Raw genomic sequence first — 14,102 nt, 5'->3', positions numbered from 1 at the left:
AAGAAATTTGTAATGTTTTGAACGACCCACAATAAAAAAAAAAATCCAAAAAAAAAAAAAAAAAAAAAATAAAATAAAATGGAATTTCCTAGACCACTCACCTCAGTTCTACTATATCAGAGTGTATTAGAAATAACCATAGGATCTAAATTTTTACAAGCTCCCAACTTGATGCTTAAATGTACTAATTCCAAAAATCAATTTTTTAGGAGTTCCCTAGGCGATCTGCAGAAAGATGAAAGATAATAGATAGATAGATAGATAGATAGATAACAAATAGATTTCCTTTCTTAAAATGTGGGGATACTGTAACATATTCTATTTGATAAATCTCTATGGCAGGGTATAAGAACCCCCCAATTTAGAACACACTGAACTAGCCTGGGGTAGATTGAATTATTGACCCCAATTCTTTACTCTTCCTTCCATTAACCCCGGCCATGCCTTTTCATGAATGGAATCTAGTTCTTCACTCCTTGACTTAAGGGTCAGTCAAGTGACTTGTTTAGTCAATGGCAAGTGGGACAGATCTGACCTGTAGATCCTCAGTGTCAAGAAAAGCCACCCCAGCCATAGTGGCCTGAAGCTGAGCCACCCCTACCGACAGAGAGTCTCATGAGAACAAATGGTTGTTGCTTTAAGTTCCCGAGTTTTGCAGGTGGGGTGGTATTAATGTGATAGCTAAATGACACTCAAACTAATTCTTGGATTGTATAGATGTGAAAACTGAGGAACTCAGAATCAAAGTAACTTTCCTAAGAAACTCAGAATGGTTTGGACCTGTTCCTGGTAGGCCAGCAGAACAAACTGATAAAGAGGTTTTCAACTTTCTGCCTTCCAGTCAAGCAAAGGATAGCATCTTCAGATGGATGTGCCTTTGGAGCAGAACAATGATCCTGTCTAGAAAGCTTCACCCTATCCTGCTCAGTCAAGGAAACAACTGAAGTTTAGTGTGACCTCCTAATGTTTTGTAAGGTGTCTTTCCAATTCCCCCAATTTCAGTTCAGTTATGTTCAAATAACCACACACTAGTTATGGGGATTAAAATCAAATGACACTAAATCCTATTGTCCTGAGTATGCATTTCTATGTTATTAAGACTTATACATCCATATACCTTTATTTAATAATCCAAGAGAACACCTTGCTTATTGGATGTTCATCGATGATAGTTAATAGGACAAGAGGAGTTGAGATCAGAACTGTTTATTATGGTAGAGGCTAATTAACATTCAGATTTGGAATTACTCTCCAAGACTTGAGAATGCTTGAGAATGTCCAAGTTGGGCAATCAGTACTATTCTGTAGAAGATACTATAGAAAGAATCTGCATACTCATGATAACCTACAGGACATGTTTTTATGCTTATACCTGTCACAGAGCCTAGTTGCTTTGGATTACCACAGTGTTTCTTAAAAACACTGCTCTGCCAAGTGTCTTGAATTCCAGCCCAAATATTCTCAGTATTCACAGCCACTTGGTAGACCCAGTGCTGAAGGGAGATTAGCACTACAGCTTTGTTGCACAGGGCTCAGACTACATTATGTTAAAAAAAAAAAGTAGAAAATAAAAGGTAAACATGATTCTAAGCACATTCCATGCCTCATCTCCATGGATCCATTCCTGTTATCCATCAAGTAGATTTTAAAATAGTCCACGTTTTTTTTTCATTTCTGCAAAATCAACAGTACTGGAAAGTTGGCAGGTACACTTGTTTAAACAAAGCTCCCAAGTTTTCTGCTGGCAGGTGTTTCCAGAGTTCTTGGAGCACAATTCTTTGGATAGGATATTTGCCAATATACATAGCAACAGGGGGAAAGTACGTGTTTTTCTTTGACACGGTGGAGACACTGAAATGCCTTAGACACAAAACTGCATACTCAGTTCAGGGGCTTATTTTGGCTCCAGGTCAAGAAATCAACAATAATAAAATGCAAAATTGTTCTGCTCAGAACTGTGATGGGCTTCAGAGTAGAACTGATTTGCTTATCAAATTGGCAACATGTCCTCCCCAGCCACTGCTATACAGTTTGAAGCAATGAGTTGGGTTCCCTCTTCTTTGTCAATTCCCTGGTCTCCTGAATGTCTCATTCTCAAGTTAATTCTGCTTGAAATTGAGGCTGGAGATGGTGGAAATTTAATATGATGAAGGCAGAGCAGGTAAGACTTTATTCTTTCTCCATTAGCCTCCAGGCATTGATTTTACTCTTAAATCCAACTTTCCAAAATTGAAACCTAGGACTGCTTTAAAAACACATGACCAGTTTTATAATCTGTTCCTCGGCAGTTGGACTGATTCATGCTTATTGCTATCAGATTCATTCCCTGAACTATTCAGTTAAACTTGACATCAGTGCTGGAACCCCACAAAAGAGGGGCGAGCCCTTCTTGCCTCTCAACCCGAACTAAATGAAAATAAGTAGATTTTTTTTTTAATAAAGCAAAAACCAACATCTGAGAAGGGGAAATATAAGCATGGTAGGGAAAGGTTTTAGTGACAAGTTTTTAAATCTCAAAGGAGGTCAAAATATGTTTGGCTTAAAAGGCAATTAATGGTTATTAGATGGTAGCCCAGAGACACTTAAGAGCTTCAAGTGCTGCCTACAAATATTTAGAATAGTAGATATTCTAAAATGTCTATTTTAAATTATTTCTTCTATATTTGCTTATTAATGCATAATGTAATTATATTAATTGGCCATATCTTGGGATTCACTAATGTCCCTCTGTTATCATTGTGATCATTTTTCCCCATCTCTCACATATTGTCTTATCATTTAGTAACTTTGGAAAGTGCCCTTAAAATTTTCCAAACAAAGGTATCATTTATGGTTGTTCTGAGATCAGAAAGCCTGAACTCTTATCTCATAAAATTCATCAATTTCAGAAAGAACAAAAGATTGGCCATTCAATTGGCAGGGAAAATACTATTTTTTTTTCTCATTAGTTTTTTTGTTTTGTATTTTTTTTTAGAAATATTTAGTGAATTTACTCAAATTAAGGAAGTTTAAATGATACAGAATTGAAAAATATTAGAAATCTACATACAATAAAAAGTGAATATAAATTAACCAACTATATGGACATTTTCAGTAAAATTTGCCTCAGTTTAGCTGTACCTTCAAAAAGAAACCACATTAGTCAGCCTCTGAGGTTTTCATTTTGGGGAGTTGTCTGATGGAGTAAATGTGGTTTAAAAACAGATTTTGATCAGACAAACTGAGTTCAAATAATTGCTTTGCCACCTATGTATATAAGAAGATTAAAAACTGAAACTCTCATTTTAATAATGGCCAAATGCTGGCATTACCTCTTCCTAGCTGTGAGACTTCAATCTTGTTTTGGTTTGGATATGAGGTGTCTCCCAAAAGCTCAAATGAGAGACAATGCAAGAATGCTCAGAGGTGAGATGATTGGGTTGTGAGAGTTATAACCTAATCAGTGGCTTAATCCCTGATATGGATTGACCTGTGGTAACTGTAGGCAGGTAGGGTATGGCTGGAGGAGGAAGGTCACTGAGGGTGTGCCTTTGAGGTATATAATTTGTAACTGGTGAACAGAGCTCTCTCTTGCTCTCTGCTTCTTGTTGCTATGTCCTGAGTTGCTCTCCTCTGCCATGTCTTTCCACCATGATGTTCTGCCTCACCTTGAGTCCATAAACTATGGAGTCAACAGTCTATGGACTGTGACCTCTGAAGCCTTGAGTCCAAATAAATTTTCCTCTTCTATGTGGTCTTTATAGAAGACACTCCCTTATCACTCACTCAAACATAATCAGAGCAAAGGATGATGAGCATGAATATGGAAATGGTCTGCCTGGGATTCATTTGGAATAAAACACTGAAGCCCTAGGTTCATAATTCCACCGGATGCTTCACTGGTGTCCCTGTGGCATGGTTAACAACTTTAATATGTTAATGAAATCCATGGATAGCAAAGGCCCTTTGCATATGCATGAATATCATATTTACATGAGCTAGAAAAAGGAAAACCCCTATTGTCTTTATCAGGTCTTTTGGTCACAGAGATGAAAAAGCTGACTAAAATAGACACATTTGTTAAAATATTTGGGTTTTTTCTTCCTCAATGATATAATGGGTAATGTGAGTAGATATTGTTAGGAGAATTCAATAAAGTAATGTCAGTCAAGAACCAAGCCCATAAAAACATGATGAAAATGGCCACAAGTTCTGAGAAAAGTATATTGGCTAAAACATTAAAAGCACCATACTTTTCACTTTGAATTTCAGGTGTTTTATTTCATGAGTAATATATATCTGTTGTAGGAAACATAATAAATGTACATAAGCAAAATAATGAGAATTATCCAGTCATGTATGAAAGCAGTTGCCAGAAATAATTACTATGGAGAATTTCATTAAGCTCCTTCAGACTTAGTCATGAAACATCCACATGACATGAGTTAGCTCTTAAAATGTTTCATTTCCACCTTTACAAGCATCTGTCTGGTCTTTTTCATCAAAGTAAGTAAAGAGGTTATGAGAAATTGATTTCTGAGAGATAAATCAGGAGAAAGGATCTTGAGAAAACTTGGGAGGAAATGAACTTGTGTTTGTTTATTTTCGCAAATGAAGAAACGTGAATTCCGGGCAGGATATTGTTTTCTGCCAGATCATTTTTGGAAGAAGCGATACTGCTAAGCCTGTTTCTTCTGTTAATATAAAAGGCCCTAGAGAATTTCTTCAGGGTGGGTTTTAGGAAATATTATGAATCAATATTGTTTTTATTGTTAACTCCAAATGACTGAGTTGGAAAGAATCGATAAAGGAATAACATGTTTTTTTAGAAGGTGTTTTCCTGTTTTCTTCATTAGTAAATAATTTATGAAAATTTTATGTCTGTTTCTAAGGGTTATATTATTACCAAAAGATCAGAACAATTATTTATAAGAGGTTTCTCCTAAAACCTATTTGATTACAACAATTTAATGAATTATCTAACATATGCTTCATGTATATGGAATTTATAGCATGGCTACTGTTATTTTTGGATGCTCTGTTTTTTTCATATATCTTCCATATATGTTTTTGCAAATATGTCTCATTCAAAAGATAACAAAACTGAAGCTTTGTCAATTGCCCAAGATCACATTGTTAATGTGGCTAAGCTGTCACTTAAATGCTGACAATTCTACCACAGCTCACAAGCCCTGTGTCATTCACTGGGTGTGTTAGACCTTATTGTGTGTATCCACACATAAGCCCATACACACTCCCTTATCACTCACTCAAACACAATCAGAGCAAAGGATGATGAGCATGAGTATGGAAATGTCTGCCTGGGATTCATCTGGAATAAAACACTGAAGCCCTAGGTTCATAATTCCACCGGATACTTCACTGGTGTCCGTGTGGCATGGTTAACAACTTTAATATGTTAATGAAATCCATGGATAGCAAAGGCCCTTTGCATATGCATGAATATCATATTTACATGAGCTAGAAAAAGGAAAATATACCCCTGTGGGTTTTAAACAGGCTTTGGGATGATTGCTAGGTGACCTATGATTTTGATCGGTTAAAGGAGATGATCACAACCAAAGCCTTCAGCAATCTGAGCAAGTGCAAGGTGTTGAGCCAGAAAGAAGGAAAAATGAAGAAAAAGTCAAAGGAAAACATTAAATTGTTGGCAGTGACTAGAAACCAAAACTGTCTCTTTCTTCTCTCCCCCAAAGATTCCTTAATTCCTGAAAAAAAAATGAAATCAATGTCAAAAAGGAGCTTCTAGAACCACGTGAAGTTCATTTCCTCTCACCCTTATGTCCTCTCTCAGTTGAATGTCTATTTTCTCAGGATGCTGGAGAAGGTCTGTTACTAACAGAGATGAAGGCACAGAGGAGGAACTCATGTTCATTAGACACCTCTCAAGACCAGGCACACTGCCTAGGTGTTTAGATACCCTCCTTGCCTGACAACCCTGTAAAGGCGATATTATCATCTTCCAGTTAAAGAAACTGAGACTCATATACGCTAAATAATAGGACTAAATTAACTCATCTGTGAAGTTTCAGATACCAGCCCAATTCTAAAGTTTTTCTACTACATTGGGAAAATAATTAGGTTCTGCACTAAGTCCCCCAATTTCACAGCCATAGGGACATTTATTGTTAGCTCTATTCACTTAATATCTGAGGTGTGAATATGTATCACATCCTTTGCGTAAGGTTAATTATTTATAATTTGGAATTCCAGATAGATCCCTAAAACTTTTTCAGAACACTCCTTTGAGCAAAAGGAGATCCACACAATAAAAATAAAACCACATTTCTTTCCTTCTTTGAGACACAGAGCCCTGCTTACCTTTCTGTACAGTTTTGCACAGGTCTAGAGAGATTGTGACAAGGATATTGTGAATTGTATCCATAGGACACTGGGTGCCTTGCATTTTCCTTACTTCACTCCCTCTCACTGTGATGGGGTCTTTGACTCTCTGTAACATCCAGAGAGAGTCTGCCTGGCCTCCAGCACCTACCAAATAGGCCACTGGTTCTGTGACTCCTGATGCTACCAAGATGTCATCTCCTACCAACACCACTCCATCTCCTGTCTCTGCTCAAGTTGCCAAAGCTAATGCTGCTGACATGTTGAGATACCAAAGTCCAACAAAGAAATGAGTAGAGGAAAAGTGAAAAACAAACTTTGTTAAGTCATTTATATTGTCTGTCCTGGGGCCTAGTCCAGAGAACTATCAGTGTGCTGAGCCTCAGATACATTCAAAATCCCCAGGCCTTCTCAACACCAACCCACTGCTTCTCAACCAGTTTTTCTGCAGCTATTTAGTCTTTGCTTAAAATGTGTTATTTTTAAAAGAGAATTCTCATTTTTTTCCTTGCAGAGACCGGCTCCAGATGTGTAGGAATTGAAGGGTAAATTTCAGCCCTTGTCTTCGCTGAATGCATATGTATATGCTAAAAGGAAGTCCCAAGAATCGATGGGTTTGTTCAATGCTCACAAGCTTCTTAGTGATAGAGACACAATAAGTGTTTGGGGTCTTCTGAATCCTGAGCAAAAATATTCTTTTATATTTTCAAGTATTTATTTGGCAAATATGAATGGAGGGCCCATGTGCCAGTCATGAGAGAAGGTAATATGTTTGACCCTTGCTCACCTTTTAGAGTTCATGATCTAATGGTGAGGTAAGACCACTGTAGGGTGAAATCCAAAATTCAGGGGGAGTTCATAACCCGGGAAGAGAGGGATTCTTAACCCAAGAAAGCTTCTGAAATGATAGGATAAGCAGAAATTGATCAAGCTTTAGGAGAAGGCTAGCTAGAGGACAGTGGACTGTAGAGATTGGGAAGACTGGGCATTTCAGACTAAGTCCAGAGTAAGATAACTGAGCTCCAGGTTTCCTTGCCAAGAAGTTTATCTTTTCCCTGGAACAGCATTTGAGTGTCTTCACATTACATTAGAAGTTAATTTTCTTTTCTTAATTATAGCATAAAACTTAAAAACCAGTATCTCCATGACATAGAGGCTTCCTTGTGAATTTATTAGGATGAAAAAAAAAAACGGGCATATAGTTAATGAGAAGGGCAGAAGGAAGCAAGATTTCAACTTTAAATAAAGTAGGCAAAAAGCAACGTGGGTGGGTCCAGGTTTTGTGGGGCCTGAGTTTATACAGCATAAAGGATGTTGTTTGAGGCAAGTAATACAAGAAGAAAAACAAACTTACTTTGGAAAATTGTGAAGACACATGACTGTGAATATACCTGTAATTGTTATTTGAGAAGTTTCTTAGGAAAGTGAAGAATTTTGAAGCTGAAGCCTCATTAGCATCATGGTAAATCTCATGCTAAGACACCATTTCAAAGCAGTGTACCATGGACTGTATAATCAAGTTCCCCAAACTAGGGGCTGAAGGCATTTGAATTTATTACCTTCTTAATTTTAAAGCTTTCTTCTTAAGATTGATTGGTAGAAGTTTGGAGAAGGAAAAAAGATAAGGGGAACATGGTAAAGATTTGTTTATGTGTATGTGTGTTTCCTTATAACTGTAGTCCAGAATGGGGAATTTTTCATAGACACTTGTTTTTCATTTTTTATTGGTGTATTATAATTGTACACATTGATGGGATTTGTTGTTACATATTCACAATGCACACAATATAATTTGGCCATTGTCACTCCTCAGCATTTCCTCCTTCCCTCCCTACCTCCTACCAGTTGTCATGGACATTTTTAATAGTCTTGGTGTTCTAGGAAGATTTCAACACCTTTTTAGCAAACAATGGCCACATAAACCTGAAATCAATAAAGAGAAGACATGGTCTTTCAGTGCCTTCCTAGAAAGGCACAATAAGGGAACTTCCTGGATTGAGGTACATGAACAAATAAATCCTTATGTGGAGACACAAATTCTCTGAACTGATTTTATTTGCAATACAGCTACTCAAGCATGGATTGGGAATTGGAGTGGGAGAGAAGAGGGTGTCAAAAAGGAAATATCTGGAAAGTGACATGTTTTGGAACTGACTCTCTAGACAAGGAAGAAAAAGCCAGATGTATATACCAACTTCTGTGGTATAAATATTCCCAGGATGGATGATTTGGAGCTGATCTGAAGTCACTAACATGAAGCTAGGAAAACTAGGGCAGAAACAGTTCTTTCTGGCCAGTGGATTCCACTCAGAGAACAGATGTCAGCATATGAACTTTCCGAGGTCTGATGGATTCTTTATTGTAGAGATACCAGAAGAGAGCTTTTGTTCAAAATGCATTTCAAATGTAATAAGTAGGTGCTTTTCTTTGCTCACAAGCACCTGCAATAATACACAGAGTATGGATTTAAGGTCCCACATGCTCTTGAGTTAATTTGAATGGATTAAAAGATATCCAGGACCCCTGAGAGTAGCATTGGCCAAGATTTTGTGAATTCCAGATGGGATCCTGGCATCCTCTATTTTAAGTTCTATATCAGTAGCTGCAGCTTTCAGAAGACAGGTAAAGTCTGAAGGTTAGGGAAAGGTAGAAAAATAACAAGGATTGTGAAACCTTTTGTCAAGGGCAACCTAAAAACATGGCTATGGTTGGTAGAATGTTTTTAAAGAAATGTTTCCAACACCAAATTTTGCCTGGTAGGTGGGTAGACATTATTGATTTATATATTAACAGCACATGTAATTTATAAATGTTTTAAATAAATTGATGTGCACAATCCCTCCCTCCCTCCATTCTTCCCGTTAAGTAATGACAAGGTTTCAGGAATGGGAGTGAAACAAAGAATAAGGTGAGGTTTACGATGCAGGAGCTCAAGGTCAGAGAGACCTTCATGTAAACACCTATGTGAAGTCACATTTCAGGGACTAAGCTGGGCACAGTTGAAGCATGGAAAAAGGAGTCTTAATTGTGACTAGATGAGGGACCAGCAAGGGAGATCAAAGCAGAATCTGGAGAGCCATACCACGAGAACCTAAAAGATGAGAAGTCTGACAGGAGGTTCTCAAGTATGAGAAGGTGAGAAGGTGAAGGTAGAAAACCATTGATGAGTCAAGGTAGTTCATGGAGTTCAGCTTGCCTGGAGATTTGGGGACAAGAACTGATACGGGTAGTCCATGTATAATGTTGCCAGGAGAAGTCTGATCATGGAAGTCCTTAAAAAACACACCAAGGATTATTTTTCTGTTGCTATCATTGCAAAGCTGTATGTGAATTTTTAAATGGGAAGTGATATCATGGTTTCTGGGGATTTTGTTTATATATATATATATATATTTTGCATTCATTCTAGGAAGATTTCAACACATTTTTAGCAAACAATGGCCACATAAATCTGAAATCATATATAATCATATATATAATTTTTTGTTTGTTTTAAGGAACATTCTAAGATAACTGCATGAAGAATGGACTGGAGTGTTGAGGGCCACCACCGAGTCGGGATGATGCATGGCATTTTTTCCAGAAGTAGTGGTTGAGAGGTGACGCCAGCGAGCCATTAAGATGATGACTTTTGAGTTCTCACAGAGTTCCCGTTGAGTTCCCGTTGAGCTCTCCCGGGGATTCCTGAAGAGTTGGCATTGGTTGGGGAAGTGCCGGAGGAGGGATTTCCGGTTGGTGGTTCCTGGAGGGGCCCAGTGGCATTGGGGAGAGTTCCCGGTAGCGTGTGTTGAGTGTGCTGGTGGAGTTCAGAAATAAAGTTTGTTCCTGCTTCAGTGGCTCGTGATTTGTGCCCAGCCAGACTGCGGCACTGGAGGGCAAAAAGCTACAGCAATGGAGCAGTTAGAACAATCTAGCAATGGACTTTGATGAGGTTAATGACCAAGAGGAGAAACAGAGGTGATGAACAGCACAGAGAAAGAAACTCAAGAACTTAAAGGAAGTAGAATAGTTCACGGTTTGTCACCATTTCTGTGTAGAGTAAAGAATGACAAGTTGCTGCTGACGTATGTCTTTGGGAGTGAGGGGTGGTGAAGGGACTTACTTAACAGAGATGAAGGTAGCCAAGGCTCAAAATGAGAAGAAACCCTAAAAATCAAAGCGCAATAGCAAGGATTATTTTATAAAACACTTTGAGACATCAAGAATTTGAGGTTTGATTTTTTTAATGTGTTCCTGAAGTAATTTTAATTTACAAAATGCATTTATGTACATTGGCTCATTTTGATATTTGACCTCACATGCATGAGGGACAGGGAGGGTATTAGAAACGTAGGTTACAAAATGTAGTAAGTGGAACTCAGAGGGACTGAGAGGTATAGATGAGATCAAATAGCTGAGCCAAGGTGGAACCAAAAGTTAGAATATGTATTCTCAGTTTCTAGTGTAATATTCATGACAAGAATGGGAGTAGACTGGTCACCCTGTAGAACTTGATTTTCTCTTCCTTCAGGAATTTTTCTGCCTTTGGCATTGTGTAAGACACCTCTAGTATCCGGCTTTGTTGGATAATTTCTCCATGAGATCACATCCAGGGAGACCTGGAGATCTTATTTGAGTTACCTAAAGTTATTTCCAAGCTATTAAGACCTCACTATGCCTGGAGCTCGCATGATCCATTACCTTGTAGGGTTCTGAAATACTGGCCATTGCACTAATCCTAAAGCCTGAAGCTGAAAAAGATGAGGCAAATATATTGTCATCTTTTCCCTCCGTGGAAAACGGAAAGAAAAACACACACGAAAAAAAAATCTGCCATTTCCCTCAGGTCAAATGACAGACACTGACCCTTGACATTCCATTCAGAAAATTCCAAAATAAACACAGACTCACGAAAGCCCAAAGAAAAGAAGCCAAATTAGGAACATCAAACTTTTTTGCCTGGAAAAGGATAGTTTTTCCTATTACCCTAAGTAGGACACTGGAAGAAAAAATAAAGTTACTTAAAATTGCAATTATAAAATTAAAGGACAAGGACAGTAATATGCTTTGCAGCACCTCAAGAAGAGACCTGCAGTTGGACAATCCATTTAAATGTTAGCTCTGCTTTTATAAAATTCCACCAAGCAATCTGTGCCTTCCCATTACGGTCTGCTTGCTTGTTGTAACTGAAGAAAATGTTCCTCCTATGTACTTAAGTTGGTGGACAAAAATGTAGCATTCATCTTCTCTCGAATATACTCTCAGGCCTTTTTGCACAGTTAAACTTAGACCTGTACATAGGTGTTGCTATTTGATGTACCTTCAATTTCAACAGATCTAATGACAGCATTTGATACAATGAATTCCCCCCTTCTCCTTTTGTGCATGTTTATTTATTTATTTTTTCCTCTTGGTGACCAGGACACTATGCTCTGCAGGTTCCTCCTATCTTCCAGGATGCATCAGATCCTTCTCTGCTTCCTGTTATCTAGAACTCACTCATTCTCCCCTCCCTCTCTTGTACCTTAACCATTTTATCCAGACCATGCTTTAAATAGCCTCTCTATCATAATGACTCCTAAAATTACATCACTGGCCTTACTCTTCCTTACAAAACCTATATTGGTATTAACAACAGCTAACGTGATTTCTAATAGGCATCTTACCCAGGACATGTTGGGGACAGAATCTTGATTCCCCACTCTCTGATATCCCCAAACTTGTTCAGCCTCACATCTCCACATCTCAGCCAATAGTGTCACAGCAAATAATGTTTTCCAGTCGTGCAGGTCAAAATCCAAGACGCTGTTCTTGATTCATCCAGTTTTCTAACATTCCATGTCTGATTTATTAGCAAACTCTCTCTGCTCTGCATTCAAACCAATTGCTTCTTGTGATCTTTTATCATTTCTCAGATAGATTGCTGCAAACACTTTCTAACTTGTCTCTATCTTTCCTCTCTCATTTCCTTAAGTCTATCCTCACCAAACAAGTCTCTTTTTTAAAATTAAAAATTTTAAATTTGACTCCTCTTAGAATAAAACCCAAACTCCATCTCATGACCTAGAAAGTTCTCCATGATCTGGCTCTTGCTTCTTCTGATGGTCTCACCTCCTTATCTGCTTTGCTTGTTCTGCTTTAAACAGACTAGGATGGGATTCTCCACACATTCTAGCACTTTCAGCTCCAGGGCCTTTGCACATTCTATACATCTCCTCAAAATGTTCTACATGACTCAGTTCTTATCGTTCCTAAAGTTTCAAGCTAACAGTCACTTTCTCAAAAAATAAATAAATAAATAAATAAAAATAAAAACAACTTTCCTCACTACCTGGTCTTTTTGCTCTCTATAGTCTGCTATAATTATTTGAAAGTACTATCACTATAAAAATTATGTGTATTATTTTTATTAGTTTAATATTTTGGTTATTTCTTTCCCCCAGCTATAGTAAATCTAATTTAGTAGGTCTGACATCTCTCTTTGTATCACTTATGCATCCTCAATGCATACGACCATGCCTATTGCTTAATAGGTACCCCACATTTAATGATTTGATGTATGTGTTAGTAAATAAATAATTGTGTCTATATGATTCAATCTCCCTAATAAACAGTGTTATTTTTTTCAAGTTCCAACTTGCTTAAAATAAGAAATTTGTATGTGTCAGTGTATATGTGGGTGTTTTCCCTAAAGCTAAGCTATAGAAATGATTGAATTCAACATCCACAGCAACCTGAGAACTCTGGAGAAAACAACTCTTCAGGACATTGGCTGGATGACACCCACATTACAAATTCTACTGCTGTTGATAGGAACTAGAATGATGTATAGTGTCTTTCTCTGGAAAATTCCAATAAAACAGATATCAGCATCAGCCGGCATGCTTGGGTGTATCCCTTTATGCTTTCACTGAATAAAGAGAGACTGGGTGCCTCCCATGTGCCAAACCTGTGACCAATGCAGACATGCAGTTGAACAGAGGCAGGAGTTTACCCTCATGCTGCTGTTAGGGTAGCCTGATATTGAGCAGACAGTTTTGAGACAGATAAAGATTTAAACTATAGCCTAGTAGAGGAAACCATTATAGCCACACTTATAGATGGGAAATTTTAGCCTATGGAGAAAACAAGCTAACTCCTGACCCACTGCTGGTCCACGGCACTCTTAGGCTTAAACGTCAATCTGTTATTACATTCACAGCCCAGGTGTGCCAGGACAGTGGGGTAGATTGCAAGAAAGCCAGAAAAAGTGCCTGGAAACAGCATGGAACCAGGCTTACAAGAGATCAATGTTATGGTTTGGCTAGGAAAGCATCCCCCAAAAGCTCATGTGTGAGAAAATGCAGGAATGTTTAGAGGTGAAATGATTAGAGTATGGAAGTTGGGAAAACTCATCAGTACATTAATCCATTTAGTGGATTAATAATTTGAATGAATTAATGGGTGGTAACTGGGGGCAGGTAGGGCATGGCTGGAGGAAGTAGGTCACTCGGGGTGTACCTTTAAGGGTTATATTATCCCTGGCTCCAGTCACTCAAGATCTCCATTTCCTGTCTTCCATGTCCTAAGCAGCTCTTCTCTGCCAAGCCCTTTAGCCATGATGTTCTGCCTGATCTCAAGCCCAGAGCTATGGAGTTCACTGATCGTGGCCTGAACCTCTGAAACCCTGAGCCAAAATAAGCTTTCCCTCCTCCATGTTGTTCTTTGCAGGTGCTTCAGCCACAGCAAAGCAAACCTGACTAAAACCATCAGTGATTGCTTTAGGAAGAGCTCAGTGGCCA

General features: G+C 38.2%; 1 long non-coding RNA gene across 1 annotated transcript; it reads left to right on the top strand.

Moving 5' to 3' along the window:
* Positions 1-1,592: 1,592 nt before the first annotated feature.
* Positions 1,593-13,186, top strand: LOC107145613. The gene is made up of 3 exons (XR_001503934.2): positions 1,593-2,161; positions 6,857-6,887; positions 9,840-13,186. It is a non-coding gene; the product is annotated as an uncharacterized LOC107145613 (long non-coding RNA).
* Positions 13,187-14,102: the final 916 nt, after the last annotated feature.

Source organism: Marmota marmota, unplaced genomic scaffold, assembly GCF_001458135.2.
Source record: "Marmota marmota marmota unplaced genomic scaffold, marMar, whole genome shotgun sequence".
NCBI classification, from domain to species: domain Eukaryota; kingdom Metazoa; phylum Chordata; class Mammalia; order Rodentia; family Sciuridae; genus Marmota; species Marmota marmota.
This window is presented reverse-complemented; position numbering and strand designations above follow the sequence as displayed.